The following is a 6,480-nucleotide window of genomic DNA, read 5'->3' on the forward strand; positions in this document are numbered from 1 at the left end:
ATTTTCCTTTCTCTCATAATGCCAAACTAATTAATTATATCATATTGTATTATATGACTATTTGTCTGGTCTTCTTTTTATAGTACGCTCTCACTAAGACAAAACCTCTCTTAAGCTCTTTTTCCTCTTCATCTCTGCAATAACATAGAATCATTATTATAATTTTACCAAAAAGTTACAAACTCATGTTATTCCTTCTCTCTTATGTAAGGCACATGGACATATCTGGTGTAAAAAATCCTCACATTAATGTCATCATTTATACTGCAATTTTCAGAAAAACTTGCTTTATTTTTTATCATGTTTTTACTTCATATTTTATGACTAAAAAAGACCAGGCTTCCACACACTTTCATTAAATACTGCAATTGCTTTACTGGCACTGGTCACAAGCAAGGTGTAGTTCTTTCATGGGAGTTGACAAAGAAGCTTCACTGGTGCTTCAGATGCCTCAGTCAGAAATACACCTTAAGCAGTTGCTTTATGTTGCCTGGAAGGAGGGCATTCCCTATGCTAAGTGTGTGCATCTGTTTTCTTGATTTATTTTCCAGTGCTGGATGCTCCAGAGGACCTCATCGCTTATGTCTCATCCAACAAATCCCTGAACTTGAAGTGGATGCAGGCCATGTCTTACCCAGAGGGTGGATGACTGGCAGGAGAGGGAACAACCTGCACAGCACCCATGGAAGTCAGCCAGCAAAAGGAAGAGGCTGCAGGAAGTGAGAGAGAGTCAGCCTGTGTGCACACAGCGTGAATAGCACCTCCAAACATGGCACCTTTTGAAATGGCTCTCCCTCAAAAAGTTGGCTTTGATTCAGCAACATGGATGCTCTTGGTTTACTTTTCAACATAGAACACTCAGCACCTAATCTGCTCTAGAGACATGAAGTACTTGAATTTAATAACCTCTTCCACTCACAGTAAATATGTTAATATTTATTTTGGCAAATTTTTATGTATAGAAAGATTATGGAAAAAAAGGAAATTAGTTGGTATTTTTATGTCAAATACTTGGACTTCTTTGAAATAGTGTTTATATTTAGCTATATCAAACTCATAACAAAAGAGCTCTTTTTGCCAAACAGAAAATTATTTTTTCTCAACTTCCTAGTTTGTCAAAATTTCAGACTTTCAGTTTAGGTAGGAATTTAAAACTAAATTTAAGTCTAGTCTTTGCAGAAGAACAGAAATTAGGGATCTGAGTGTTAAAATTGTAAAGAAAAAAGATATTGAAGCTTTAATATAAAAAATCCAGATTAGTCCAAATGTAGCAAAAACTCTTGTGTTGTTTTTTCCACCTTACAATTAAACCAGAAGTGTTCTGTGTTGTTTGTGACATCTGAGTGGCTAATGAAGGTCCAGTTGCTTTTCAAAGACTAGTCAGCCTTTTTTCATCTGATTATGCTATGGGCAATTACCATTGTAAGATTGCAAGTTCAAGTCATTGTTAGGAAAAACAGAACTTTAGATGCTGCCAGTTAGACCTATCTGGGTCTTTCTAACTTCCTTTTAACTTAATCCTTTCTTTACTTGATTTAATAGCCATGGAGGCCAGTATATGGATTAAAAGCACATGTAGCCAACTATCAGATTCACACTAAAAGTTTGTTCATGTGGCTTTAAGCTCATGAATAAGTCACAAAATCTTACTCATCATGTAATAGTAACAATATGATAAAGTTTAGTGAAATATTTAGGTGCAGCAGAAAGCTGTCCCTGCACCAGAACTGGAAGAACAAAAGCTGGAAATAGTCTGTTGCATGCAAAACAGGTAGTGTGGGGAAGTAGATATAGGATTGAAATTTATTAAGCAAGTACAATAAAATATGGTAATCTGGAAATATGCTTATGAAATATGCATAACTTGATATTGAGTATGCCTGGAGGCTTCCTTTGATACCTAAACCCACACTTTATTACAAAAAAACTCTTGACAAAACCTGTCACTTATTCAGCAATACATTGTCTTGACACTATTCTGAAGTAAAACCTAAAAATTATCAGAAAATCAGTGTTGCCAGTTTCTGTCTAGAAAATATTTCCATGTTTTGCTAAAGTGCTACTTTCAGCTTTTTCAGCATGAAACTGATGCATTGATGATATGTGATAGCTAAAGATCCCTTGGCCCTTTTGTAATAAAATGTTTAAAAAGAATACCCCAGCAAAATTTCAAATCAAGATTTTACAAGCTTTGCAGAGCCCTCTTTAGTTCCTGCCCTGATTTCTTAGGTATGTATGAGTACAAGGCTGACACTTTCCAGTGAGGGGTGAGTTGATGCAATTAGTCACCTTCACTTAACTAGAATTGTCCAGAAAGCTCATACAGAGAATGCCCACCTACTGAAAAAGCCTCTGTGCATGTGTACACATGTGTGAATGCAGCAATTAAACCATGCGTGCCAAAACCTTCCTTGGGTCAAAGTAACACTTCGTGTTCAGCACCAGGAGGGAGAGGCCTTTGCCCAAAGGCTGCGGTACTGCTGGGAAGTTAGACACCCGCTTTGGTGTCTGCTCTGACACCAAAGGCAGGGCCATACCTGGAGAACTGACTATCCTCACACTCTGCCCTTTCAGTGGAAAACTTTGAAGGCTGGCAGACCTTCTTGATGTCTACTGATAATTCGTGAAAGATGGCAATTTCGTACTGATAAAGAGTGGGAAATCCTTATCTTTAAAGTTTGCAAGTTTAATAGCAAATGTACTTTTTTTCTGTTTGTTGCAATGAAGTCCATTGAGATTTCTAAAGAGGATATGCCATTACCAACACTGTCCTGTTACAGCATGGATCAGCAGCAGACTTAGTAACGAGTACTGTGAATCTATCTTGCAACAGAACTAGGAATCACTGCTTTCAACAATTTTCAGACACTTAAACATCCTTTACCCAGCAGATTTTTATGACAGAAGGAACAGGTTGTTTAAGGATCAAAACCAACAAGCATCATTCTTTTGTATGCAAGAAAGATCTCTGATCTGAAAACCTTATCAATGATTTAGGTGCTGCCACCTACCAAGGATTGGTATTTTGAATGTGTTTCTGGCTGGAGTTTTATCTGTGCTGGTAATATTGTGTTTAGCTTTTCCTTCCCCTTCCCAAGTCACACACCTACTGCAGTCATGCATCTTATTTGTACTGTTTGTAAGTAGTTAATCATGAAGTATCACAGTCCATCTTTTTGAAACTGGCAAACTACACAGCAGCCTGTCCCCTTGGCTCCCAATCCTGCTGCAATCACTGTTTACTCACTGGGAATACCAAACGACTCTCAGTTCTACTGATGCCTAACAGAAGAGCACAGCAGCAGTAACTCTTTATTTCAAATGTGGTAAGATCATTATTTGCAATAATCAGGAAGGGTACAATATAAATGAATACGAATAGAACAGGACCTGTACTACAGTGTCTGTGGGAATCATTCACAACCAGACAGAGCAGGTGGGAAGAAAAAGGTGGGAATGATGCTAAAAGACACAGTAGCAGCTGTCCACTTCCCAGCAGTGCCCAAGAGCAGATGGCAGGGAAGAGTATACAACCAATGATAGCATCCTATGAAACCTTCTTAAAATACTGTTCCAGCCCTCCTTCACCAGCAGCTCAGGCACTTCAAAGGGTGGTGAATTTGTCCTCAACAGCCTCAAGGGATTTCTCTTCCTTGAATTTACTCTGTCACTTTTTGAAGCCCTATGGACTTTTGAGTTCACATTAACAAGGATGATCAGCTGTTCTGTATTACAGAAGAAATAGATGAACTCAAAGCAACACAGCCTTGAAAATCAACAGGAAAACCTAGATAGACCAAAGGAGATCTCTAGGGTAGTTTTCAAAGTCTGGAAACAATGAAATGTTTCTTTTCATTGTGGAAAGCCAGTTATGTTTCCATATCAACTAGAACAATTTGTACCTGTCTGATATAATGCTAATGATAAAATTACCACTTTCTTCTCTGTAACCACTAGCACTAATCACTTACTTATGAAAATGTAACTAGAAGGAAAGATGCAAATGGCCAAATATATTTTTCCCCCTTCAACTATTTTTCTTCTTCAAGCAAAAGAAGTACCAAAACAGTCAGTTGTTCAAGAACTACAGAGCCCTCACTGATGTCACTAGAAAACACAGTGTAACCACAGAACCACAGCAACCCAATGAGAAATAGAGTGGTGTGACTGGCTTACCTTTTTTTTTTTTTTTTTGGGTTTTTTGGGTGGTTTTTTTTTTTTTTTTTGTTTTTTTTTTTTTTTTTTTTTTTTTTTTTTTTTTTTTTTTTTTTTTTTTTTTTTTTTTTTTTTTTTTTTTTTTTTTTTTTTTTTTGTTACAGCTTTTTTCTTACCTAGCAGGGAAGGGAATCACCAATGGCTTGTGGAAGTACATGCCTAAATCAATATAACATAAATCCATGGTCTTGTACCAACATAAAAAGTAATACATTTGTTCCTTCATCATCACATTATGATCCCCAACAAAACAGTGCTTACAGATTTTTGGGTCACAACAAGCTCCATTCCTGGCCGGGCAGCAAAGCAAGGCAGCTTCCAGCCAGAAGGTGATTCCTGAGGAATTCTGAAGTTAGGTTTGTGAACAGTACTACCATTAGCCCCAGATGCTAATGTAACAATAATGTTTAGCAGCAGTATCAACACAGTGAGAACAGAGAATCAACAACTTCCATCTTTTCTGACTGTCATCTAAATTCATGTGAGTATAAATGTAAAGGCTATACCAGTTGAGAATTAAAAAAATCAGTATCTTACCTCAGATAAGTATGCATTGGTGGGCACCTAGTGAGGATGTAACATGAGGAAAGACATATGGTAATGCTATCCTGAAAGACTCATAACCTACAAACATTTTCAGGTTGAGCAATTGTCTGATTCTGACAAGGAGGCAGAAAATCCAGGATTCTGTAATACCTATAGACACAGTATGGACACCTCTATTTCCCAGCTTTGCTATGCTGCAGCAGGCTCCAGCAGGCTGCTTGACTTCTGCTCTGGAAAGGAGTGTGCTTCGCTGTGGTTCACTCAGGATCACATGGAGCTACAGACCCAAATGAAGCATTACTGGGGTAATGACAACAAAAGCCCTCTAAGCAAACATTCACTTTTAATGACCAGCAAACAATGAGTGGAGATCAAAGAGACCTAGTGTGAAAAGTGTGTCCTTTTCAGTCAGTCTGGGCAAGCAGGGAACTGCACATTCCTATACAATGTGTATACATCTGCCCAGACCAACATAAATATTAGCTGGGAATAGCTTAGGCTGAGCAGAGCTTGCTGAGATTTTATTCTGCGCACAAAGGTGTATTAGCTACTGGGGAGCTTGCCTGAATGTAACTAGATACTCCCTGCATTCAGGCTGATACTGTGATCCCGTTAAAGCTGGTTTGAATATTCCACCCTACACTGTATTGACAGTGCATTAGAGACACAGGGCACCTAACCAAGACATGAGCCTGGCAGCAGCAGAGCTCATTCTTTTTGCTCCAGTGCTGTGTCTCCCAGAAGCAGAGAGGTGCATGGCACCTTCAGTGAGGAAATCTGCAGTCTTTACATCACAAAGGCCAAATCACCAGGATATCTTATGGTGACCTGCAGTGTGATCACTGTGGTTAAAGTCATGTTTTAGAGCAGTCATTTCAATCACGTGTTTTCTAGAGAATATAGATATCTGATTTCTATTTTTTGCTCGTTGTCACTCTAGTTATTACTGCAAATTCCTTTTTGTGCGAAGACAGCATCCAAGCTAGCTGAAAGAAGTGTGCCTAGACCCCTTCCTTACAGTGAGATCCTGAAGCACACCAAAGGCTTTATTTAATGCTCTGCTTCACTGGGTTAAAAGTACTCTGGAACAAACAGGAAACATGTCAGAAAGGTTTATAGTCAACTCCCATCCTCTCTCTTGCAAGAGAGAATTTACTCCTGGGTTTAAAGTTGTTTATCTCAGTTACTCTGAGTGGCAGCAAACTCTGCCGAGTTCTGTAGGGCCTTGGGGGAGTTCCTCCTTCACTCTTAACCATAGCACCTCTGAGACTGCATCTGCCACACACTTGCAGTGACACCCTGAGAAGGGCCTTCTATTCAAACTCCATTACCTCTTGGTCTTTCCTGGCCTGCTGGAAGGATTGCTTTTACAGCTAGCTCCTTCTCATCAAATTAGCAAGAACAGATGAACAGTGTTCAAATATCTACAAAAAAGATCAAACCCCCTTCTCGGCTACAATGCTTTCACAACTTCCTGAGCCCTGAGAAACCTGTCCTATCCCTCCAAGCACAGGCATTGGAGACCTGACATTGCACTGCTCTCTGCTGTGCGGTTTCAGAATTTCTTTGATTAAAAAAGAAAAAACAACCCAAAAAAAACCCAACCCAAACCCCTTTAAACATAAAGGCACGTGCACAGGCTGGTGTGGGATTCTAGGAAACCACAGAGAGCAGCCGTACCTTCGTGAGGGCCGACGCGGGGCCGGGCAGGGGGGCCCG

This window comes from Geospiza fortis, unplaced genomic scaffold (genome assembly GCF_000277835.1).
Source record: "Geospiza fortis unplaced genomic scaffold, GeoFor_1.0 scaffold112, whole genome shotgun sequence".
In the NCBI taxonomy this organism is placed as follows: domain Eukaryota; kingdom Metazoa; phylum Chordata; class Aves; order Passeriformes; family Thraupidae; genus Geospiza; species Geospiza fortis.